The sequence below is a fragment of the Lissotriton helveticus genome, chromosome 7 (assembly GCF_964261635.1).
Source record: "Lissotriton helveticus chromosome 7, aLisHel1.1, whole genome shotgun sequence".
Classification (NCBI taxonomy): domain Eukaryota; kingdom Metazoa; phylum Chordata; class Amphibia; order Caudata; family Salamandridae; genus Lissotriton; species Lissotriton helveticus.
In genome coordinates, this window is record NC_136068.1 from 701,944,074 (window position 1) to 701,971,446 (window position 27,373).

Sequence of the window (27,373 nt, forward strand, 5' to 3'; positions counted from 1 at the left end):
ATACCTTTTCTCTTTAAACCTGTATCCTTCTGTCTGTCTTTCTCCTATCCTGGCTTTGCTGAAACTATTAATATTGATGTAAATCGTTTTTATTAATGATGTTAATCACCCCTATTCATGTTCACACTTTCAGATATTTTGGGTAATATACGGTAAGTTCGACGGATAATTTAATTTGGAGTACATTGTGTAGATAAATATTGATCATGTGGTAAACATACCGTTTACACATTGTGCGATACATAGGAACAAATTAGAGTTATTGGCTTTTCGTTTTCTGTAGCAGAAAACATCAGTAGACTTACGTTCCGAGCCCAATACATGATGGCGCAACAGGAAATGTACTGTTGGAATACTGACTAGTTACAAGTGCTCCGAATTTCACGGATATTGATAGCTTTAGCACTAGAATTGCTAATAGTGGCCGAAACTAATATTCATTTAAAAATTAAAAATGAATGCTATTAAAGGTACGAATTTAGCCATTTAAAGATGGCGCGCCCAAATAATACTATATATTGCCATTACAAGATGGCGCCCGCGTAGCACGCGGAACAATTAGGACTGGTCCTTGCAGATACCATTCTCCTGAGGCGGAAAGCCGGGAGGACGTTTATTTCTTGATTTTAAACATCTGAGTGTGTTGTTTTTTAACCTTACCTGCTCCCCTCTCACTACCTCGCTCGGGGCCATACCACGCTCCTATCCTTCACGTACAGCGGATTTAGCGCTGACACGGGACTACCAGCCAAGTCAAACACCCCGACGCCATCACCGGCGAGCCTGCTGGCCACGCCCCTCTTCGAGGCCATGCCCCCCGCCCATACTATTTAACGACGCTGACTGCTAGCACCGCTTAGATACCATTCTCCTGAGGCGGAAAGCCGGGAGGACGTTTATTTCTTGATTTTAAACATTTGAGTGTGGTTTTTTTTTAACCTTACCTGCTTCCCTCTCATTACCTTGCTCAGGGCCATACCACGCTCCTATCCTTCACCGTACAGCGGATTTAGCGCTGACACGGGACTACCAGCCAAGCCAAACACCCGACGCCATCACCGGCGAGCCCGCTGGCCACGCCCCTCTTCGAGGCCTCGCCCCCCGCCCATACTATTTAACGACGCTGACTGTTAGCGCCGCTTAGATACCATTCTCCTGAGGCGGAAAGCCGGGAGGACGTTTATTTCTTGATTTTAAACATTTGAGTGTGTTGTTTTTTAACCTTACCTGCTCCCCTCTCACTACCTCGCTCGGGGCCATACCACGCTCCTATCCTTCACCGTACAGCGGATTTAGCGCTGACACGGGACTACCAGCCAAGCCAAACTCCCCGACGCCATCACCGGCGAGCCCGCTGGCCACGCCCCTCTTCGAGGCCACGCCCCCCTAGCCGTCCCTCTGCACATCTAAAAAATGTGTATCTTCAGGACGCGCAGCGGACGAGCGCAGCGGGCATGCCGTTTGCGCGGCGAAGGCGCGCCTAAGGCAAGCCCGTCTGCACCCGTCCGCGACAGACCGGGACCAGGGGCCATGCCCCCTGACATTTCACCTCCTGTTTCGCCTATCAACTATTCCAGAGAGGCCCTCTTTGGTCTCTGACCTGCACTCTGTCTACACAGTCTGCCCTTCAACTGTCATCTGGCCCCTATCACCTGCTCTATTTGTAACCTTTCCCTTTCCTCCCTCCCTTCTCTAACAAATATAGCGACCTGCAATTTTCCCTCCACTCAATCTCGGCCTATACACATTAAGCCCCCACAAGCTTTTTTGTTTCTTAGTCTAAATTGTAGGTCTCTAGGGAAACACAAGAGAGACATCTTTGACCTTCTTATTTCCACCCAACCAACGGCTCTATTTCTTACTGAAACATGGCTTAAAGATCACTCTGGCCCTGACATTGCATCCGCCCTCCCCGACAATTACACATACAAAGGAAAAAATAGAGTAGGTAAAGAGGGTGGCGGCATTGCCATAATTTTCAACAGATTATATTCCTGTAAATGGGAGGACTTTGATATACCAAACAGTGAGGCAGGATATTTTAAACTTCTGCTGTCCCGCAATTTTACCTTTTCTGGGATGCTCATTTATCGCTCACCTGGCTCAGCCAGCTCGGGGGCAACTGCCCTTCCTGAGCTTATTGCCCCTTTGCTGCAGGACTCCACGAATTTCACGATTATTGGTGACCTAAACCTGCATTTTAATGATTCCTCTTGCTCAGTTACCTCTAATCTTCTTCAGGACCTAGCAGCTCTTAACATCATTTTACATAACTCTGGCCCCACCCACAAAGCGGGGAATCTTCTTGACCCCATTCTCTCCAATCTTGAATCCATTGTGTGCAGCCCATCTCTACCTATTCTATGGTCAGACCACTACCTAGTGACTTTTTCTGTCACTACTAGCGGTCCGCCCAACCTTCCTTTGGCCCTCACTGATTCTAGACCTTTCAGAAAATGGACTAATCTGGACCCTAAAAAATGTAACGCTTATCCTGAGAATATCATACCCTCGACTGAAGTTATCAACATTGAAGCGGATTCCTTAGTCAACACCTGGCTAACTGAAGCTGTCAATGTATGTCTACCCCTGCAAAAGATAAAGCATAACCAGCATCACCCCATGTTTCTCAAACATATAAATCGGCGCATGGTGTTCCCCAGGGCTCCATTCTAAGCCCTTTACTTTTTAACCTGTATGTCAGCTCACTGGCCTACATGCAGAACAAGCAGGGTTAACCATCTACTCATACGCCGATGATACACAGGTCATCTACTCTCTCTCAAACGGTTCCCATTCCACCCCTTCCTCTCTCTGTGTCGGCCTTAGTAACATCGCCAAGTGGATGCATGAAAACAAACTTAAGCTGAACTGTGGAAAAACAGAGCTTCTTTTATTTGGCAAAAATACTACTTTGTGGGGCCCCAACATTGGCCCGCACAAATGGGTAAGCTCCCCACACCATCTAAAACAGCTCGTAATCTGGGCATCACTTTCGATGATCAGCTGTCCATGAAACATCATGTGGTAAAAATCTCTTCCACCTGCATTACCATCATTATGTGGCGTCGTAAGATCATCGGGATGCTCCCTCAGGAGACCCAGAAAACCGTAGTCCAGGCCTTAATCACCTCTAGACTGGACTACGGCAATATTCTTCTCCTGGGGGCGTGCAAAGAGGTAACTCGTAAATTACAGACAGTCCAAAACATGGCGGCTCGGCTGCTCTGTAAATTACCTAACATATCTTCCACATCCAACTCACTTCGCAAACTGCACTCGTTACGCATTGAAAGCCGCACGTAATTTAAGGCCCTCTGCTACATGCACAGGATAAAATTAGACCAGGCTCCATCATACCTCAGTACTTTAGTGCATCAATACAGCCCTGCTCGTACCCTTCGATCTTCTAATCAGCACAGGTTCCAAATTCCCAGAGTCAAGAGAGCCAGGATGGGTGGTCGCTGCTTCTCCGTCCTGGCCCCATCCCTCTGGAACTCTCTTCCTTTGTCCCTTCGCATGGAACCCTGTTATCTTAAATTTCGTAAAGAAGTCAAGACCTGGTTATTCAACCAATAATGCTGCTTCCATTATCAATCTGCTTCTTCACCTCATTTTTTTGGTCTCTAGCGCCGGGAAACCTCCGGGTAGCTGCGCGCTTTATAAGCTTAAATATAATAATAATAATAATACGCGGTAAGCAACGCATTAGATGGGAGCGGAGTCAGTTAGAAAAGTGAATATAAATACTAAGACGTAGTTACTTTATTATTTTTCAGCAATCGGACCAAGGTTTATAATATTGATACCCTGAATTTGGGCAGACATATCGATTGAGACTGGCAGGTAAGACAGTGGTTGAGATTTCTATTACAGCTGAGAGTTTCGATAACACGGTCACTATTACTAACTATTTGTACTTAAGAGAGAAATACTTTATACTTACAGAGTGAATTAGAACTTGCCTGATGTGGAATGGTACTTGGGTTTAGTGACGAAAGGAACCCTTAGACTCGTGCTACTTGACATATAGACCTTTAATTTAGGTGAGTTTCATTTAAATATGAGACTGCATTTACATTTATCCTGGAAAGAGTGGTTTGTGATTGGGGTGTTCTTACTTTTTAGAAATATTTGGAGATTTAACTACTTTGGACTGTGGTAATTAGGAGGATCTGGAATTTCGAGGGGTATGTTTATCACTCCTCCTTAAACTGATTATGTTACTTGATTTTGGGATTCAAACTGTGGTTCTGCCTACTTGGCAATTGTATTCTGTCACACTTGGATGATTTAGGTTTGCTGTTGTTGAGAGGTACTTTCTTTCAATTTTTTACATTTCTCTTTCCTATTGGAAATTCTGTGATTTTTGATTATCCTTTAATCAGTGATCTTGCTGTTGAAGTATATATTAAATATTGAATGTTGCTTTAAACAATGGATATTGTAATTGTTTACAGCCCTGAAGAAGTCTATTGTCAAAGACTGACAGGACGAAACACGTGTTGGCTGTGTTTGAAAAATACATATACGTTGGATGAAGGAATAAAGAGAAGAAAATTTGAAGAAATTGACTTTATTATTGTGGACTTTGATTCAATAATTTGAGTGCTTGGTGAAACTTGTGTTAATGTTGTAAGCCACTCATTGCTCTACTTTGGAGTCGTGGTAACCGGCTCTTGCCCACTTTGAGCACCAACTGGACTTCTACAAGTAACTCACTTATACTCGCTGTGCGCTCCTTTGTAACTGTTACCGTTGTTTATTTTGTTTTTTTAATTATCTATCTGTGTCTGTGTATTTATTATGTTTCTAAAATGCTGCCCCAGGGTCCTACCACATTATATTGTACTATAAATAGCGTATGCAACCATCTTACCTGTGACAGTCAGTGTGGGCTATTCCTCCCTTTTTTTTTTTAAAGCATATTTATATAGCGCAAAACCCAACCCAAAAGTATCTCAGCAATTTACATAAGCACCGTATTTACAGTACATTTTCAGGCATGCATAGATTATGTCATTTCTCTACAATAACAGGATGTGGACACAACTCCGAGATTTGAACACTGATTTCCAGCATCAAGTTCTTCACTCTACCTGAATGACCACATATGTATATATATTAGCTGCCCTTCATGTGCCAAAACTGCAACTTAAACCTTTCACAGCCCTGTATTACTACAGTTACAACACTCCACTGAATGTACAATAAACATTCATAATCGCAGAAATACGCCATGTCCACCATCTTTTATGTGAGGAACTATGAACAAATATAGAGTCAATGATACCCCGTACCTTCCATGTTGGCCAAGGTGTGGAACTTTACAGATATAACAACACATTTGCTTTCAAGACCCGGGTGACGTCAGCACTACAAAACGGACACCCGAATCACTTGATTTCTCATATAGCTCACGACGGGACCACGCCCAAAGCTCCGGAATCAAGGTTCAGAGCCTCGAGCAGCACTGGCAGACGTCAGGCCAGCCCACTCCACTTACGCTACCAGGAAAAAAAAAATACAACATTGCCCAGTTTTCCATTGTAGTGATTTCTTAGTTCCAGGTCTAGTTGTCAAAACGGCACACACACACTCCCTCATGGCTGGTATATACTCACACCACACTTATCCAGCACATGCGTCACTACACACGTGACCCTACCAATAAAAAAGACGGGGCGCACATGCTCTACGCCATTTTAGAGTTGCTCCCATCGAAAGTACTGTGATGGCCCGTCCTGGTGGTTCGGAAGCCTCGTGTAGGCCCGAAACACCGAACAGTGGGCCCACCGCTAAGTGCGTGGCCTCTTTGGTCACTGAGTTAGTGGTACCGGAAGGACTGAGCGGGTGAAGAATCTGCGATGATGATGATGGAAACACGAGTATGTCGTTAGCCATACCGATATCAAGACTCTGCACCATACTTGAGACTTCTTAGTGGCAGATCAGGACTACATGATGTAGAAGGTGTCCTGTCCACGAAAAGGTGAGCAGTGAGGCATGGGTGAGCATCGGAGGGAGTTGATGGGGTGCAACAGACTGGATACAAAAAAGTGACGCAACGATTCAGACGAACGCAGTCCTACATAGTGTATCAAATTACATGCATTTTTTTTTCTAATAGCAGGAACATTTTTATAATCGGTCAAACGTCCAGAATATAAACTATACAAATAGTTATTTTAAATGTGAGAGGGAACGTGTGTGAAAGGCCAATGTTATTCAACTCCACATTAAGATAGTAATAATTACCAATCATAACAACTTTCTTTTACTATCTTTTAGATGTAGAGCTTCAGGGTGCATTATGTCCCGGCACGTGATGAAAAACACACCGGTGACAGAAAGGTGAGCTGCGAATATTCTTTGCAGTCACTCTCTCACTGCCTCTCTCCTTTGATAAAAAAATTACACACAATGTTAACTTCCTTTTTATCTTACAGGTTGTGTTTCACAAATTGGTGTTCCCCCCAATACATCTAAAACTCAACGTACAAGGATTCTGCGATGATGCGTGGCCATCGTAACAACTTCTGAAAAAGCTGCTTGGACACGTAGTGCACCCTCTTTGAATCAGGCCAATGGCACAAGGTGAGCAAAAAAGCTTGTTTCCAAAACAACGACAAGTCATCAGTAAAAGGAGAAAGTGGGTAGTGAGCAGCAGCTTCACTGCATAGGAATGTACAATTACCTCCAGCCGGAGAGAATAGATAAGTTACAACAGTTTGAAGGGCAGATGTACGACCCCTTGTGCCACTTTTGTGTCACTTTTAACATGGGAAAAGTGGCGCAAGGAGCGTCTAAATCTGTCTCTGTCTTCCCAAGAAAAACACTCACCTCCGTACTCTGTATGTCAATGGGGTGCAACAGTGTAGATACCCAATATTGAGAACTCACCGCTATGCAGTGGGAATGCATGGGATAAAGTACTTTTGAAAAAAACACCGCACAGACACCTCCTTACAGTGGAACTTGTTGTAATATAGTATCCTGAGTGTACAAAAAAAGAAACCAAAAATATACATGTGCATTTGTATGTACTATGGTATTGCTAACTCTATATACTATCTTTCAGATCACTAAACTGGAGGGTGCACTATAAACCAGCACCTGCTTGGACACACAACGGAGGCAAAAGGTGAGCTGTGAGTATTTTCTCCAGTATTAACTGCTCCATCTATAACTTTCTCTCTCCCATGTTTTAATGTCGTTTTTTCTCTCTTTCTCTTTCTCACTCTCTCTCACATCGTTTCTCTTTTAAAGTTATGGACGCTGCTGTCCTCTCTACCGTGTACAACCAAAGCTGAATTCAAGTTGTGAACTCTGTTGGTCACAGTGTTTACACAAGGTAAGCAGAGCGGCCTAGATATACAATGCCTCCGATTAAATGCATTACAAATAAAAGACCTTATTTACAAGCCCCTTGTGCCACTTTTGCGTCACTTTTAACATGGGAAATGTAACACAAAAGTAGCGCAAGAGGCTTGTAAATAAGCACTAAAGCATATTGTCCTGCATAATGACTTGATCTCTCACCTAATTCTGTCTCATCTCTGAATCATTTTAAACACCTGTTGGTCCATACTGTAAATGTGACACAGTAGGCACTTCGTACAGACACCTCTTAAACGCAGGCCTATAAGAGAGGTGGAATGTATCAGGCACACTGCAGACGTGCAAATTAAAAATTATTGCCAAGTATTACCTTAACTTGTAATATTTTACCTCAAATTAGTCACATCGATCTAATTTTGAACACTTATTTTTATTTTTGTTTTGCTTATTACCTACCCTACTTCTATTGGAGCCCATATCACATTTTGTTTAATTGTTTTTTAAAAGTTATGCTTCTAGTTATTTATTACATTGTTATCTTTAGGATACGTTTCCAGTTATTTATTGTTGTTTCAATAAAGGTTAATTAAAAAAAGTATATACGTCTTTTTTTGTTGGGGGTAGCGGTCCCCAATAGGTAGGGCCAGCAAGGTGTCTCCTACTTGCTCCTGGTGTCTCTATGGCCTTGTAGGTTTCTCAGGTTGGAGTGCTGCAACCTAAGTTGATAGACACCCTCCTTCTACTCTTTCTTCTGCCATCTCATGGGAGGCACCCAGAGAGTGGCTTTTCAGTTCAGAGTCTGAACCCTGAGACTGAACAGGTGGTTGGCAATCCTGGATTTCCTGGGTGGACACACAGTCCCCCTAAAGGGTGACACACTCTGTGTGATGCAAGGTTCTGCCTGGTGCAGGTCGCCTGTCCTCTGTCCATGTGATAACATGGGCAGCATCTCCTGTGCATAAATTGGCTCACCAGGGTCAGTCTTTGGGTGCTCTCCTCTCCAAGTAGGTAACTCCTGGCCCACTGGCCCTCCCACTGTGGATAGCATTCCCCTCTTACTCATTACTCTTCGTCTGGGTCATCATAGCCTCAGTTTATTTCCAGTACCCCTAGGAACTTGTGCTTTAGGGTTGTTCCTCATGGTTTTCCTTCTGGTGGGATGTTATTGCCAAGGATGAACATCTGGGGACTGCCAATTACCTTCCTCGGGCTAAGTACTCCATACAATTCTAGGGATACCAAAGCCATAGGTGGCAAAATGCTCTCCTCAGGGCCTGCATTACCCACAGACCCGTTCGGGCAGATACAGTCGTGGGAAAACCAGCCTTGCTGACACCATTGTTTGGCTATCACAGGTATACATCAGAGCAGTGGCATGGCTCTCATTCACTTTAACCTCCTGGAAGGATGTCTATTACTCCCAGAAATCACCAGCATACCTTCTGGGTCTACCTCCCAACTAAAAGAGACTTGGACATGCTGTACCCTCCCCACTGGGACTACCATCCCCGAGGGCTATATTGGCTACATTTGGTGAGGTACCACCTGTGGATGGTTTCCCGGGCATACCGAACTCCCCTTTCTCTCTGGAAAAAGTCATTACACCGATGTGAGTGAAAGGGAGCTCCGGTCTTTCATCCATCAAAACCTCCCCATCTATGCTCTGAAGAGGAATGGGGGATCCTTCACCTCAAACATCTTTTAAGGGCCCTTTTAGGGCCTTCTCTGTATTATCCTGGCCTTCCCTTCCATCTGCAGATGGAAACATGAACCAAACCTTCCTGTACTCATTCCTGGGTATCTTCTAAGGCACTTTGGTGCTGATAAAGAGGTCAGCTTCCTTCCCAACCTCTTTGAGCACAGCGAGCTTGGTGTTCATCAGTTACTGGCACAACTCTTTAAAACAATTACTTATAATGTTTTCCTTCATAACTAAATTGTACTGCTCATCATAATATTTTACTTTGCTGCCCTTCACCCAAACATCCAGTGCCTTGCTGGAAGAATCCACAAAATCCACCCATGACTGTTGTGACTGTCATAGGAATCCCGCCAAGAAGCATAAAGTGGCAATGATAGTCAAAGGTATTGGCAGACCAGACCCTAAACATTATTTGACGCTGATTGCAATGGAGCAAGAGTCAGATACATCAACCCCATTTGTCCTGGTCAAAGCTTTCACCATTTGCCTTGTAGCCCCAATCCACCACAGGAATACATTTCTAAATTCCCACAGGACCTCAGAAGAGGCACCCAGAGACTAACCGGGTGTCAGGCAGAGGCCAACAGTAGGATACAGTCTAGGTGCAGTTGCTACTGGTCGGCTAGGTCGTTACATGAAAGGCTTCTTGTAGCTTGTTGTATCCCTGTAGCATGAACAGGAGGTCAACCTTTTGACCCTTAGAGTCCTCATCTATGTTCTGAAAGCAAGAGGGAGCAGGTCAATCCCTCTAGGGCTCCTCTCAGGTCACAGACAGCAGTTCCAGTCCTCTTCTGTTCTATCTCAGGCTCAGAAAGAAAGTGCATGGAAATGCCACGTGGCCTAAGCTAGTGGATGGGAACGACTCCTAGACATGCTCTAACCAATGGGGTAAAAGTTCTCTGGGCCAACCCTACCCACTTTGGGTATTTTAAAGATGGCAAAAGTCTTCGGCCACACTAAATGTAAGCTCTGCGGGCCGGAGGTCTGTGTGGTGAGTTTACTATGGTAACCCTAGTTTCCCACATCTAACTTTAAAATCCAGATTGGGCCATCATCTGTAGCCACAATAAACCCAGAGGCAGAAGTTGAGTAGGTCAAAAGTAGGATTCTTCAGCAAGCAGACAGAGAATACACAAAAATTGTCATGGCATCCCGATCTCTTCCTTTAAAGTGTATCCAAGTGTTGTATGTAAAACATAGAGTCAGACGTCTGGTAGGACACAAAACACACAAGATGATGGACAGAATGTTGCACAATGGCAAAAATTCTCCCCCAGGCACAGATCTGGGTTTAATCCGTTGTTATTTTGCTCACCAAGCCTCCCCAGTTCAGACATGGCCATATGCAAATCAGTCTTGACCCTGTGCCTCATGGGAACAGTCCAGCCCGAACTGCCAAGCCATGTCTTCCCTGGACTGGAATCAAGCGTCCTGGGACCGGTTTCTGTCTATCAGCCGTCTTCAGCCAGGATAGCTTGACTCCAGTGGCTTATTGAGCACGGGACCCACATCTGTGCATACCCTTCCCACATAGGGTGACCAGCAAAACACACAAGATGATGGATGGAATGTTGCACAAAGGCAAAACATTCACCCCCAGTCACAGATCTGGGTTTAATCCATCGTTATTTTGCTCACAAAGCCACCCCAGTTCTAAAATGGCCAAATGCAAATCAGTCTTGACTCTGTGCCTAATGGGAACAGTCCAGCCTGGACTGCCAAGCCATGTTTTCCCTGGACTGGAATCAAGCATCCCAGGACCGGTTTCTGGCTATCAGCCGTCTTCAGCCAGGATAGCTTGACTCCAGTGGCTTAGTGAGCACAGGACCCACGTCTGGGCATACCCTTCCCACATAGGGTGAACAGAAAAACACACAAGCAGGATTCTATAGCAACCAGACAGTGAATACATAAGAATTGTCTTGGCATCCTGTTCTCTTCCTTTCAAATGTGCCCCAAGTGATATCTGTGGCTCAGCAGACCTGTTAAGCAGGATTTTATAATGTGTACCAAAATAAAGTGCACAGCCCCACCCTGTCTCGTGCCATGCACTCACCTGGTCCCAACCATGGAGATGACACTAGAGCGGATGCTGGACAATGTAGGTCAAGAGACCAAAACATTAGATCCCTCACTGTCCCCTGGGGGCAAGGGAGTTGGAATAAAAGAAGAAAAGAGAGACTTTTGGTACTGGATCTGCTTAGCGGATGTGCGACACTGCGTAACACAATTTGTCACTTCTGAGACCTTCTACTTTTGCGAGATAGATGTGCTTTGGACCAGAACCTCTGGCTTTGCAGTGAAGCAATTTACCGGAAATAACAAGAGAAGGCAATTACCATGAGTACACTAGCAGGTCTCTACATACAGTGAACATAAATTAACTGCAGTGACATAAACTTACAGGTTTCATCAGCAGCACGGCATGAGAACAGAATAATCAAAATCACAGATAGCACTCCTAGGAATAAACTTGAAAAACAGATTGGAGTTATTGGCACTCCTAGGGAAATACTCAGAACATAGGTTAGAGTTACTTGCACTCCCAAGGATACACTCGCAGCTAAGGTTGTAGTTACTTACAGTCCCAAGTATATACTCTGAGCAAAGGTTGGATTTACTTGAACTCCCAAGGATACACTCTGAACAAAGGTTGGAGTTACTTGCCCTCCCAAGGATACACTCGGAACACAGGGTGGGTTACAAGGTTCTTGCATATATCAAGGACTCGGAAGTGCTTTCTCGAGTCACTACTGTACAGAGAAACACAATACTGAAGTAATTAATTATTGCGCGATACGGTTCTGGCACCAAGGTTGAAGGACGGGTCCAGAGTATAAACACACAAAAATGCTGGAGTGAATCACAGAGAGGACATGGAAGAAAAGTATATAGTCTTAGAAGACGGGGATACTAGGTCCTGTTTACTACTATAGGACGTTTAGTGCCCCCTAACCTGATAACAAGTACTTAGTCTAGTTCTTCCACTTGACTGAAGTTCGAAGAAGATCTCAAGTCTTTGACTTAGAAAGTCGCAGGAGCATACGAAGTAGCTGTGCAGGAGGGAGCAAGGGCAAAAACTTCCAGGGAGTTGGTGCCACGGTAACCACAGGCTCAGAAGAGACTGTAGCGCTTCTTGGTTCCGGCAAGATTCTTCAGGTGAATGGGAAGGATAAAGCTTCTCCCGCAGGGGGGGAGGTCAAGTTGCGATTCAGGTCTGGGTGGGGTTTACATACCCTCTCGAAGGCTCAATGGATGTAGCTAGATCATGCGCAGAATGTGGGGCACATGGCCATCTGGAATGTTCTCGAAACTTGTAGAAAACATGTGTTAATACACTCACTTTGACCTTACAGGTGCAACTTGTTGAGTGGAACCAAATAACAGGAAACAAATGTATTGTTTCTGCTCAAAGGTTCATAATGGAAAACACCAAAGACCCAGTAACAGCAGGAGCAAGGCTTGCCATTGGCTCACTGGATTCTAGGGGAAGCTTGCAGGGATTCAAGCGCAATGGAATTACGAGCGGTGGGGAAGCATCAGTCATTAGGGTGCTGGGGAAGCATCAGTCATGAGAGTGCTGGGGAACATCAGTTATGAGGGAGCTGGGGGAACATCAGTCATGAAGGTGTTGGGGAACATCAAGTATGAGGGTTGAGGGGTAACATTGGTCATGTGGATGCTGGGGAAACATTCGTCATGAGGGTGTTTGGGGAGCATCAGTTATGAGGGTGATGGGGGAACACCGGACATGAGGATGCTGGGGAAACATAAGTCATGGGGATGTTGTGGGAACATCGCTTATGAAGATGCTGGGGAAACATTATTCATGATATCATAGCATGCCATAAAGTACCATAGAGATAAAGCAAAATGAGCCCTACACCCTAGACCACTATGCAGAGACACAGGAAGGGGTTGTGACAGAGAGGGCGCAGGGGGGTATCATAACACCTAGTCTGACGAGCTCAGAAGAATAATCTCTGCTGATTCAGGTCCGTCTATTGTTTGCTCTTTGGAGGAATCTCACACCATAACAATTCAAGGCTCCTTATTAGCTGAGACCTTTTAGAAGCTTATGCTAATTTGCCTTCTGACAGTTCAGCCAAATAATGGATATTCCTAAAAGTTACTTTTCCTTAATATTTATTAAACATCTGATTTCACCATTGAATTGGATTTTGAATAACCATTAAAATAGTTGTTCAATTATTTTCCTAGCTTGTCCCATTCTTGAAATACAGTATTGGAATTTTAATTTGTAATCTGGTTTTCTACATAGGACTGCCATATCTGAAACAGTGGACAATAGCTTTTGGGTACTAGTCACTACAAGGACATTACATTTCTACATGTCATACTTTAAATAACATGCATCGTGTTTTGTGATCTACCAAGCTTACATAGGAGTGTTTTATTAATATTTACAATGGAAGTTTTGGCCTGTCAATGGGTTTATTATGACAGGACAGGTTTTACACTTCTAAAGTCAGGATATAATGCTAGGACTAAAGCCCAGTTTGCACTGCCACTGTAGTGGATGGCACAATAGTTGTTCCAGCCCAGTAATGGCATTTACCTTCCAAGTCCTGGTTACATCTTGGACCATATTAGGGAATTATAGGTAAGTTAAATATACCCAAACAGGAATATGCCAACTCCTCCATGTTTAAAAGGGGAGCACAGGCACCTTACTCCTGGGTATCTGGAGTAAAGTGCACAGAGGTCTAAAACCAGTAAAAATATAGGATTCTGCAAAAAGAGGAAAATCTGGAGTGACCATGCAGAAAGGGCAAATTTCCAACAGGCGTAATGTGGGGAATTTCACATAAGAATCGCAATACAAATGTATGTGAAATTACACCAGCGTAATGGAAATTTCACCCTAGCTTTTTATTGTTCTACTCATTCTGTTCCACTTCATTGTAACTAGAAACCCACAATAATGTTTTAGACTCATTCATGAATGTGTTCATGCAATCTGATGGGGAAGTGAGCTTGACCTGTGCCCTACAGTGTTACATACAACACCTAACGTATACTTGTTCTAAATCCTTACACACAAAAGCTAGACAGAACTGATCTATCCTACTTGTATTGCACCTTATTCTTTTGACATTGGTGGACATTTATGCAGATGTTTAATCATGCTGGGGAGGGCAATTCTGCTTTTGGTAAAACATTATCTCGCTGACTTCTGGGGGAGGCATATGTCTCTTAGATGATGCTCGAACCACCTGGTCACTTGAGTGTAGGAAGTCTCTTATCATGAGCTTGCACCCCGGGTTTACCAAAATGTGCTCTTTTTCTTAATTCTTTCAGTAGTCTACTCTTTGGTGATTTCTTGCCCAAGGAGATTGCAAAGTAATATCCTCTCCTTCCTTTATCATGCTAGTTCAACATCAAGTACGTTTTCAATAGGTGGCATGTGCTTATAGAGGCCGGTAATAGATGGCCACAGGGGCTCATTCTGTTGCTGCTTCTTCACCCGTAGCCACAGAGGCCCAATCCATCACTTCTTGGTGGAAGATTGTTCAGCAGGAGAGGTGGTGCCATAGTTTAAGTTGAACACGAGGTAGCTTCCCTCCTGCTTAGCGCTGTTACAGACCCACAACAGGTGTATTTTCTGCTCTTTCCCTTCCTTTCCCATTATTATTGGTAGGTGGTTGCATCAATCATATCTCAATCAATGGGAGAACATTACAATTGATCTATGAATACTTCAAACTGATTACTGCTGTATCATGTATTTTATAGAGGGCCTGATTAAGCCTCTCAGTCTGCCTTCCTAAATTCTCCCCCTAGAACAGTACACTCTTAAGGATCATGAGGTCAACAAACCCGTGAGGATAGGAAGTCGACTATCATTATGACTGCTCCCCAGAGGATGGGGAGGTTTTGTCAGCTCCATGGGCTTCATGAAATTGAAAGGCTTGAGAGCAGCGATAAACTTCAGACCGCTGAACACGTTTGTTCATTACACGTTGCAACATAAAGCTCATATATGACCTCCCTGAATCCCTTTTATCATACTTTTGAATGGGCTTCATGGAGCTGAATGATACCTACTTCTCCAACCTCAATCATCTCAGCATCAAAGATTTCTGAAGTTCCCCTAGAAAGTCACATGCAGGGATTCCACTTTCTCCCCTGTGCCCTGTTGTTTGCTCCTTGGTGTATCACCAACACTCTTCAAACTGTTAGGTCCTTCCTGAGGCATGTATGCCTGGTTATTTACCTAGATGATATTTTGTTCATGGTCCGGTGCCCTAGACTCTTCTTCTCCATCTTACCTTAACTGTCAATCTAATACATTCTCTGAAGATCTTTGTTAATTTTGTGAAGTTTGCCTGCACACCCTTTCATATGCTGAATTTGCTAGTAGTCATGTCTTCTGAAGCTTCACTGGAACAAATGCCACACAGCATTAAAGAGGGAACTCCACGTGGCCCTGTCTCACTCCTATCTCTTTATGTGGAAACTAGCAAGGCTTGAGAGCCTCCTGTACTATTTCATTCAGGAAATCTGTATGGATCCTTACAAGGATCTGCGGAGATGAAAAGACATTCATCTTCAGAGTGGCCTTTCCTATTCCATCCACAGTGCTCTTGATAAGGAATACCTTGAAGAACTATTCAAGTCCATAGACAATTTGAAGGCCTGGAATGGCTCTGTACCAGACCTGACCACTGAATCTTTGGGGGTCAGTCCACGGGGGTTTCCTGGTCTCAGATTGAGTCTGCTCCTCACATCAACTGCTGGGAACTTGTTTTGCTGGAACCTTCCTGATGAAGATTTTGTAACAGGAACAAGTCCAATTATTACTTTGAATTTCAAATGGGCACCATCTCTGCATATATTGCTACGAGAACAAACTGGAGTGTAACAGTCAATTATCATATCATATAGTTTCTATCTCTCTCTGGTCCTGTCAGATCTCTGCTTTGAGCAAACCCTCACAGCCATAATGCAGTATCTTCTTGGCTATTAGAACTAATTGACAGAATGGTTTTCCCTCACAATTTTGCAATTCCATCAGTTTGATGCTGGGCAATTGTATTTTCTTGACAATTCAGTCTTTCTCTGACACCTTAAAGGTGGACTGATTAGCCTTTCACATCAGCAAACAACTGAAGACATTTGTAAGTTAGCATTCAAAACTGGAAGCAGGAACAGTGCATGCCTTTCTCCAAGACTGGGCTCCAAACTTCAGCTATGCGTTTCTCCTGTTCTCTGATTCCCCTAGTTATGCTCCATCTGCATGGTAGAACTGTTTACCCGGTCCTATTGACTCCCTTTCAAAGGTAGTTTCCTCTGCTGGTGCATTCTTAAATTAAACTATCCAAACTTCTTCTGTCCATTCTAGGTTTTTCTACAGGAACATTTCCACCACACAGCCCTGGGAGGCCGTTTGACCCTGCTAGCATGTAATCTCTCTAGAATAGTAGCAGAGGGGTTGTCTGTCTGCAAATAACTTTCAAGCTAGTGGAGAAGACATGTGCATAAGGGTCCTAGACAGCCTTTATATGAAATTGGGAAGCTTGGCTATGCTACTGCATGGTGAGAGCCTACATCCACCTGGCCCTTTCCCTCTATTCTTGCTAGTGTGAGAGCAGCCTCTCTTGTAAGTCAAATAATGTGTTGTATTCATCTTTTTCTGGTGAATATACTCTATATCTATATATCTATATATCTATATATCTATCTATATATATATATATTCACGCTCCAAGGTTGTCCACCATGTGAGTAGCACGCTAGCAGCAGCTTTATTTATGTGTAGGTGAGGACGGGGATCCGCTTGTAGACGCCGCTCCGTAATGGATCTGCCCGACGCGTTTCGAAGCTCCATCTGCTTCCCTTCAGGGGCTTTAACGGAAGCGGTGTGCGCACCCGCTACACTTCTCCAATTATATAACTCGCCCGTCGATGGGAGGCTCCAGTGAGACTTCTGGGAAGTGTAGTACGGAAAGCACACAATCAAGTCCTGTATGGACTCCACAAGTGGGCCCGTCCTCGATTCCATGTACGGCTGCTACTTCACTGCTGTGACCCCCACGTTAACGGGGTGGTGCATACTCTGCGGCTGGACTGCCGCATATAGATTCACGCTCCAAGGTTGTCCACCATGTGAGTAGCACGCGAGCAGCAGCTTTATTTATGTGTAGGTGAGGACGGGGATCGGCTTGTAGACGCCGCTCCGTAATGGATCTGCCCGACGCGTTTCGAAGCTCCATCTGCTTCTCTTCAGGGGCTTTAACGGAAGCGGTGTGCGCACCCGCTACACTTCTCCAATTATATAACTCGCCCGTCGATGGGAGGCTCCAGTGAGACTTCTGGGAAGTGTAGTACGGAAAGCACACAATCAAGTCCTGTATGGACTCCACAAGTGGGCCCGTCCTCGATTCCATGTACGGCTGCTACTTCACTGCTGTGACCCCCACGTTAACGGGGTGGTGCATACTCTGCGGCTGGACTGCCGCATATAGATTCACGCTCCAAGGTTGTCCACCATGTGAGTAGCACGCGAGCAGCAGCTTTATTTATGTGTAGGTGAGGACGGGGATCCGCTTGTAGACGCCGCTCCGTAATGGATCTGCCCGACGCATTTCGAAGCTCCATCTGCTTCTCTTCAGGGGCTTTAACGGAAGCGGTGTGCGCACCCGCTACACTTCTCCAATTATATAACTCGCCCGTCGATGGGAGGCTCCAGTGAGACTTCTGGGAAGTGTAGTACGGAAAGCACACAATCAAGTCCTGTATGGACTCCACAAGTGGGCCCGTCCTCGATTCCATGTACGGCTGCTACTTCACTGCTGTGACCCCCACGTTAACGGGGTGGTGCATACTCTGCGGCTGGACTGCCGCATATAGATTCACGCTCCATGGTTGTCCACCATGTGAGTAGCACGCGAGCAGCAGCTTTATTTATGTGTAGGTGAGGACGGGGATCCGCTTGTAGACGCCGCTCCGTAATGGATCTGCCCGACGCGTTTCGAAGCTCCATCTGCTTCTCTTCAGGGGCTTTAACGGAAGCGGTGTGCGCACCCGCTACACTTCTCCAATTATATAACTCGCCCGTCGTTTGGAGGCTCCAGTGAGACTTCTGGGAAGTGTAGTACGGAAAGCACACAATCAAGTCCTGTATGGACTCCACAAGTGGGCCCGTCCTCGATTCCATGTACGGCTGCTACTTCACTGCTGTGACCCCCACGTTAACGGGGTGGTGCATACTCTGCGGCTGGACTGCCGCATATAGATTCACGCTCCAAGGTTGTCCACCATGTGAGTAGCACGCGAGCAGCAGCTTTATTTATGTGTAGGTGAGGTCGGGGATCCGCTTGTAGACGCCGCTCCGTAATGGATCTGCCCGACGCGTTTCGAAGCTCCATCTGCTTCTCTTCAGGGGCTTTAACGGAAGCGGTGTGCGCACCCGCTACACTTTTCCAATTATATAACTCGCCCGTCGATGGGAGGCTCCAGTGAGACTTCTGGGAAGTGTAGTACGGAAAGCACACAATCAAGTCCTGTATGGACTCCACAAGTGGGCCCGTCCTCGATTCCATGTACGGCTGCTACTTCACTGCTGTGACCCCCACGTTAACGGGGTGGTGCATACTCTGCGGCTGGACTGCCGCATATAGATTCACGCTCCAAGGTTGTCCACCATGTGAGTAGCACGCGAGCAGCAGCTTTATTTATGTGTAGGTGAGGACGGGGATCGCTTGTAGACGCCGCTCCGTAATGGATCTGCCCGACGCGTTTCGAAGCTCCATCTGCTTCTCTTCAGGGGCTTTAACGGAAGCGGTGTGCGCACCCGCTACACTTCTCCAATTATATAACTCGCCCGTCGATGGGAGCCTCCAGTGAGACTTCTGGGAAGTGTAGTACGGAAAGCACACAATCAAGTCCTGTATGGACTCCACAAGTGGGCCCGTCCTCGATTCCATGTACGGCTGCTACTTCACTGCTGTGACCCCCACGTTAACGGGGTGGTGCATACTCTGCGGCTGGACTGCCGCATATAGATTCACGCTCCGAGGTTGTCCACCATGTGAGTAGCACGCGAGCAGCAGCTTTATTTATGTGTAGGTGAGGACGGGGATCCGCTTGTAGACGCCGCTCCGTAATGGATCTGCCCGACGCGTTTCGAAGCTCCATCTGCTTCTCTTCAGGGGCTTTAACGGAAGCGGTGTGCGCACCCGCTACACTTCTCCAATTATATAACTCGCCCGTTGATGGGAGGCTCCAGTGAGACTTCTGGGAAGTGTAGTACGGAAAGCACACAATCAAGTCCTGTATGGACTCCACAAGTGGGCCCGTCCTCGATTCCATGTACGGCTGCTACTTCACTGCTGTGACCCCCACGTTAACGGGGTGGTGCATACTCTGCGGCTGGACTGCCGCATATAGATTCACGCTCCAAGGTTGTCCACCATGTGAGTAGCACGCGAGCAGCAGCTTTATTTATGTGTAGGTGAGGACGGGGATCCGCTTGTAGACGCCGCTCCGTAATGGATCTGCCCGACGCGTTTCGAAGCTCCATCTGCTTCTCTTCAGGGGCTTTAACGGAAGCGGTGTGCGCACCCGCTACACTTCTCCAATTATATAACTCGCCCGTCGATGGGAGGCTCCAGTGAGACTTCTGGGAAGTGTAGTACGGAAAGCACACAATCAAGTCCTGTATGGACTCCACAAGTGGGCCCGTCCTCGATTCCATGTACGGCTGCTACTTCACTGCTGTGACCCCCACGTTAACGGGGTGGTGCATACTCTGCGGCTGGACTGACGCATATAGATTCACGCTCCAAGGTTGTCCACCATGTGAGTAGCACGCGAGCAGCAGCTTTATTTATGTGTAGGTGAGGACGGGGATCCGCTTGTAGACGCCGCTCCGTAATGGATCTGCCCGACGCGTTTCGAAGCTCCATCTGCTTCTCTTCAGGGGCTTTAACGGAAGCGGTGTGCGCACCCGCTACACTTCTCCAATTATATAACTCGCCCGTCAGGGATGTTTGAAAATTGATTTAATTTAATTTTTTTCTTTTTATGCATTTATGCATTGATGTTCATGCATTGTCATTTATTCATTTGAGGCAAATGTGTAACGAACAACAACATATACAACCTTCTCTGTGGCACGAAGCCAAGAATCACATACTATTGACCACTCCAATATGTCTGCCATTAATCTTTGTTAGTCCAACCTTTATGTTGACTATTAGTTTGTAGCACGAAAAACTTTATTTAAAACTGGTGTACTCCATGTGAGGTTACACGTGAACAAGGCTTCTTTGCTGAAACGCGTTGTGTAATAAACTGCTTTCTTGATACTTGGGATCCCCTTTGCCTTTTTGCCTGAGAGCGCAAGACACTCACTTTGTGGATATTTTGGACATATTAATGTAACTGGACTGCTTCGCCGGCATCTGCGCCAACTTCCTTTGGGTTCCAGCACTCCGGAAGAAGCTGTGTTGTTTTTTCATATATATATATAGATATATATATATATATATATATATATATATATATATATAATCATCTTTATTCGATTTGATAAAAAGAAACATAAAAGCATATAAATAACAGTGAATATCCTCCTTTTGACTCATTACCCCTGGACAAGTGCCCCTTGGTTTGTATGTTACTGTCCTCAGTATTCCTGCAACTGGGATCTTAACTTAATCCATCTAGAGCCTCTTTGACTGTCCGGCTAACTCCGAACTGTTCCTCAAGCAGCTTTCAGCTAATCTCACAATGCCCCATTTTTATTGTGTTCAAAAGAGTTTGTGACAATAAGCCTTTCTGTATTCTCTAAAGGTCCTATTCTCCCAAAACAATTGTTTTCTTCAGTTCTGGGAGAAACCAAACTGGTAGCTCCTTGACTCTGTTAAAGGCCTGGTAGAATTTTTATTCTGGTTTAATCACATGTAATTTCCAGTATTTCACGCTACTCTTGTTACTTGATACAATTGGACCCTGTTTACGGAAACCTTCTATTGCTAGAGCATAGTAACAAAATGAATGAACAGAGCTGTTGTTCATGACACTTGTCTTTTTGCACTATTTTGTAAGTGCAATTTTTTTGTCATATCCAAAATGCCCATTCGGAACATTGCAGAGCTGTTTGCTGCTTGAGTGAAGTCAAAAATATTTACCCTTCTGCTCTTGTGACCCTTTGCGTATTCTAGATTTTATGTATTATAAGTTTCATTTGGGTTTAGATACAATTTTACTGTGTGTGCCTAACTGGCAACCATCAAGATAATCAGAGAACCTTGGGAGAGTAGTGTCCTCTGTTGATGGGTATACCTCTCAATGGATGAGAGGAGTTGGATTGGCCAATTTTGGAGCCTTTTGGGGATCTTTCTCTGGTCCTCTAGAGCTTAATTAGTGAAAGTTTTGATCCTTTGGAGGAAACTCTTCTTATGTTTTCGACCTTGATTGTGGGCTCTGTAGTTGTGTTTGCTTCAGCTAGATGTCTGGGGTCATGATATTCTCCTATGTAGTGAGACTTAGTTAAATTTTTCGTCCTGAGGGTTAGTTTTCTCAGAATTTACGACCAAAGGGCATGCCATTTTCTCGCCTTTTGCAGGATGTAATGATGCACACTATAGCTGCCGGAACCACTTGGCCATAAATTCAACTCCTTTGACGCCCTCAGTTCTCTAATCTTTAACTATGATCTAACATTATTAGAGACCGTTACTGAAGTGGATTATACCCAGATTCCCTCTTTTATTGGTAGAGGTACTCACATGATTATTGACCATACAGTAGTCTCCTATTCAGCAAGAAACGTTGTCCTTGACCACAAAATAATAGCAACTGTGGTAAGTGGTCAGAATCCTCTGATCGTATCTCTGTTATTAAAGGCTAAGAGGCTGGGGTTAAGGAAAACAGTTGCTAATCTAGACATCATTAGGCCGAATGGTATGCGGATTAAGTGGATGGGGTTTGATCCCTCAGTGGTGCTGCCAAGGCTGTTAAATATTAATGCAGCAGACTAGATACTGCCTGAGCGATATGATGGACAATACAAGGCTAGCAGAGGCATTTGAGGCATTTGCTGGGTCAATCAACGCTCTTTAGACCTGTAGATCTAGATGCAGGTGTTCACTGAAAAAAGGCTGGTTTGACCATTCTTGTTCCCAGGCTGCCAAATTACTGTGGATCAAATTACATAGCTCTCCTTGAGACTGCACTGCTATCAAGAAGGGATTATAATTTGGCACTAGCAAATAGGAAAAGGGTACTCAGGGAAGAGGCTTGGTCTAATTTGGTTCAGGCTGCTGAGACCAATGATGCCACTTTGTTTTGGAACATAGTTAATGACCCTTTTTAACAGATTATTCAGTCCCTGAACTTACCTCGCATGGGCCTTCTCATTCATGGGACCAGCATTATTTGGATATTTTTCGCACATTAGTGGATAATACATGTATGATTGGTACCCCAATTTTTAGTAGCCCATTGGAAGTGACTTTGGAGGAGGTACTCCTTCCTTTAGACCATAGTGCAGGGGGCAAAGTACCTGGACCATATGGTGTCACAGTCAATGCTTTTACGGCCATGTTGGAACTCTAGGGCCCAATTCTGACATGCATGCTCAATGCAGCCGCTGAGAATAGGATCCCCCCCTAGTTGGGCGGACTCCATCAGAGTGCCTGTTTTCAAGAAAGGGGATAGATCTGACCTCAAGTACTATTGTCCAATTTCACTTCTGTACTCCTCCGCTAAATTGATGGGCAGGGATCTCTTGCAAAGATTGGAGCAGAAGGCCACAGATAATTCAATCCATTCATACATACAGTATGGATTCAAAAAGGATTGGGAACAATAGAGCAGTGTGCTAACTTAGACCTGATTAGTGGGAAATGCACAAACGCCAAGCCTGGCTTATTGCACCTGTGCTTCGTTGACCTTAGCAGTGCTTTTGATTTGGTAAACCACATAACCTTATGGCAAACCTTACTTTCATTGAAAGCATCAGGAAAGATTGTTAGTTTTCTTGTTATTTTATACGGCAGTGTGAATGCCAAGGTATGCTTTGATCCGAACGAGAAATGTACCCAATCTTTTAGAGTTAAGCAGGAAATTAGGCAAGGCTGCATCATGTACCCCGTTTCCTTTTCCTCTCTACATCAATGGGGTTGATTATGCCCTTAGGGCACTGCAGGCAGATGCGCCCATAGTTGACGGTCATTCGGTTCCTGTGCTACTTTATGCCGAAGATGTGTTACTGATGTCAAGAACTGCTGTTGTTCTGAAGAGGCTGATGAACGTGTTTGTTGATTTCATGGTTGAGAGGAAATTGAAGATTAATAGCATTAAGACATTCACAATGATCTGTGGGGAAAAGCCCAGACAAAATATAGAACCTATTTCATGAGAGGTTATCTGATCATGTTGGTTAGTACATTAAATTATCTAGGCATTTTATTTGCTAGCAATGGTTCATGGGCAAATCATGTATAAAACGTCAGATCAAAAATGAAAAGGGTTTGTAAGGGCATATTTAGATTTTCTAGTAAGCTAGGTAGTAGCCCTGTCAGAAAAATTATGAACCTATATAAAGCCAAAGCATTATCACTTGCTATGTATGCAAGAGGCATCTGGGGCCATGTACCATGTGGCCTTTGACAGACTAAAAAGAATGCCTTCATCAAATGTTTGTTAAGTATCCCTTCCTCTACCCCGACGTATATCATCCTTAAAGAGGTCGGGCTAACCTACCTGAAAGATTTACTTACACTTAAGGCTATTTTGCTTTGGCTGTCAATTTGGGCCAAACCTGAAAAGTCCTTTACAAGATCTATCATCGTGGATTGCTTATCCCTTGATCATTTATTAACATTCACTGGTTTCCCAGCATTAACGATGCACTTAAGGAGTTGTATTGCCCACCTATGATTACAAAGTGTGTTGTCCTTGCATAAGAATAAAATAAAATCTCTATATTTAGGCACAAGGTCAGAGAATAGGATGCTTAGTGATGGTATGAAACCTTTGTTTATACTATATATGTCAAATCCCTCTGAGGAAGACTTTCAATCATATCTTACTATGGTTTCACACCCCTGGCACTGATTTGTTTTAATCAGGTTGCGGCTCAGTATATTACGATTTTTAGTCATTATTCTGGTCATGAAATAGTGACCCAGCAAAAGGATCCTGTATCCTTGTGATGGCATCTCAAAACAGAGCACTGTGCACTGTAACCTTTTCTGCAGGTTTTATAACGGACTGCGGAGAAATGATCTGAAACCATTTTTTGTTGCAAATAATGTCAGGGATTATAAGACTGCTCTAAAACTTGTTTGTACTCTGACTGATCCGTTGTTATGTTAAAGCTTGACCTCATTTGTATGGGATGCAGTTCATATTAAGGAGAGCATTATTTTTACATGGTCATATGCACTTTATGTTTTTAGGTCTCACCTAGCGCAGCACGCATGCGCTGCACTAGGAGATGACCTCTTGAAATCACACCAGATTCTCAGCAAACTCATGTGTGTGGCTGTTTTTTTGGCACACATTGTATTGGCCATTGTGTGTGGAATGAAAGCCCGCAATTGGCCAAGGGCAGGTGCATGTCCCACCTTTCCCAGTAAATGTTTCCTCCCACAGCCTACAGTTGCCGGGAGCGAGCAGTGGCGCGCAATGTGCCATCTGTTCTGGGTCATATTTCAAAGCTTTCGCTGCTGCGCAGGCGCGTTTGTTTTAGGAATGATCGTGTGCGCTGCTTTTCCTTTACAGGCGCGTTCTGTGATGAGCACTTCATCCGCCATCGGACAGGCACACTTTTTAAATAAGTAAATACGGCTCTGGTGAGGGTCGCTTATTCCGCTGTCTGGTATTTTTTTTTTTTCATTGGTAGTTTGTAGATTTCATAGACCAGACCAGTGTGTGCAGGTTCCGTGCTGTTAGCCAAGTATACCCACCGCCCTCCCACAAAATCTTCTTAGAATTAATTCGGGATGATACTCCTCGGACGGACACACTGCCGTTCTGCATTCAGTCTTGCAGACATGTCTGATATTGTTTGGCACCTAATTGAGTGTTGACATGGACTTGGCCCTGCTGCTTATTAACCCAGACGGTGCCCTTGGACTCCGTGGCCCCGCCTGAAGTCATCCCAATGTGACTGGCACAGGGGGTTGCTGTTGCCTGCTGAATCAGCTCTTTACTTTCACAGAAGATTAGAAAGCAGGTGTTCTACATCACTTTGAGACAAGACTGTGCTCTATTTGTGACACTGCAGGCGAGGTACCAATCTCGGCTGCTGCCAAATTCAGCTAGAATTCTGTTCTGGCCAGTGAAGCCTGCAGTCCTGCTAATTCCTTGTGTAATGAGTAATCCCTGCTCTCTGGATGTGCTTGGACTGCGGACGGGGTAATTATGAGGCAATCGGAGTAAGGAGCATGCTGAAATGGGATGTCTTAATGTTATTTTAGCTCGCAGCCGCCAAATGATGCGCCAAATTTAATATTTTTGCCACTGTGTTTTTATGCCTCACTCCGTACCAGAATGTCTATGATTTTTCAATAGGTGGTTCGCTTGCAGCCTTTCTCACAAAAGCCATCAAACACCCACACTCCTTTTTAATAACATATTGTATTAGAGAAAGACCTCATGCCGGATTATCTTCTTGTTTAGCACAAATGTATTTTTCCTGTACTCTGCTCTTCTCACTTTAGTAACATTTTTCAGCAAATTTGGGTAAGTCTAGTATCTAAAGACAGAGAAAGAAAGCAGCAAACAACTATTGGGAATTGATGACAAAGAATGAGTGAACTGCGCACTCAGTTCTGCCCCCTCACTCCCCACTGTGGTGCCACATGCTGTCGATGTCATGTGTGCAGAGTGAGATCATCTGATGTATCTCTAGGAATTCGTGGACCACCCTTAAGATGGTGTTGTCATCATGCTTTCCAGTAAAGTGAGTGACGTATATGCACTCTTTCCTTGTGCTGACCATACCTAGAAGTTGTATCACTGTTGAACAAGTTGGTTTTAAAATGCCCTGTTTCATGAAAAGAACTTTTAATTCTCCTGCTGTTCATTGGAAGAAGTGACATTTATTCAAATGTATTCACTGGCACAGTTTGTCCTTTTTTCTTCACTTTTGAAAGAGACTGAAAACAGTTGGCATTAAGGCGTTTGCTTTTTCTTGGTGTTCCAGAAAAACTGTTTTTGTGGGGGCCTTGTGTCTGCTTGAGTTGTGACCTTTAAGGTACAGCAGACGTTTCATGTGAAAGTGGGACGTACGGCACTTCCAAGTTTTGGGCACTATCTTGATGCAGTCATGTATGTCGGTATCATGCATTCCGTGTGCTAGCGTTGGCTGCGCTAGTACCATTGGCAAGACCGATTGGCTATGCCAATGCTTGTTATTGCATTGGACTTTAGAAGCACACGATGGGATGAATATATGCCTCCTTTTAATTAGGATTGTGCCATTAGGATTCTAACAATAGAGTTATTTTGTTTTAGTATCACCTCATCTATATGGGATGCAGTCTGTCCTAGAGGAGTCTCAGTTTCTTAGCCATTGTGTGACCTAGCTGCATTTTATAGATTTTATTGTATTGTTTTTAAACATCTAATAAAGTATGCCTATCTACTTTTTACATGAATGTATTTAGAATTGTAGCAGGCCTAAGTATGTACTGTACTCCTTGCTTACAACAGTTGATGGAATGCTATTTTATGTTTTCTTATTTTGATGTGATTGTAATTCAATTTTTAATATGGTACCTTTTATGGACAGTTGTTTTGAACAAAAAAAAGGGTGTTTGAATTCAATCGAACTCCTTTGATGCAAGTTTAGCAGTTTGTGTGCATCCACCTTGAACTGTTAGTTGTTTATGGTAATGGGCCATGTGAGGTAAATTCTTCTGTTTCTGTGACAAGTAGATAAATCACCTATTGTTTCCAAAGGAGACAGAAGCAAGGTCTGATACTGGGTCCTAATTTACCACACCCACTAGAGTCAGCCCAACAATGTCAAAGCCAACTCGGTGGGGATGGGGGAAACAAAACAAAGAAAGAGAAAGGGAGATGTGTCACTATCGTGTTCCTGCACGGATATTCCGGTTGAGCGGGTTGTATGCAATTCCTGGGTTGAAACAACATACAAGGGTTACCATTTATTTACATTTGTTGAGACCATTTACCCTCCACTAACCTTATTTCCTCTAAGTATAATTACCTGGGTAGTGTCCCTCTTCCCTTGGGCAGTATATAGAAAAGCAGAAAACATGCAAGCTCACTTAATTCATATCCAACATACATCAGGAGAAAAACAAAAAACATATTTTGCCATAC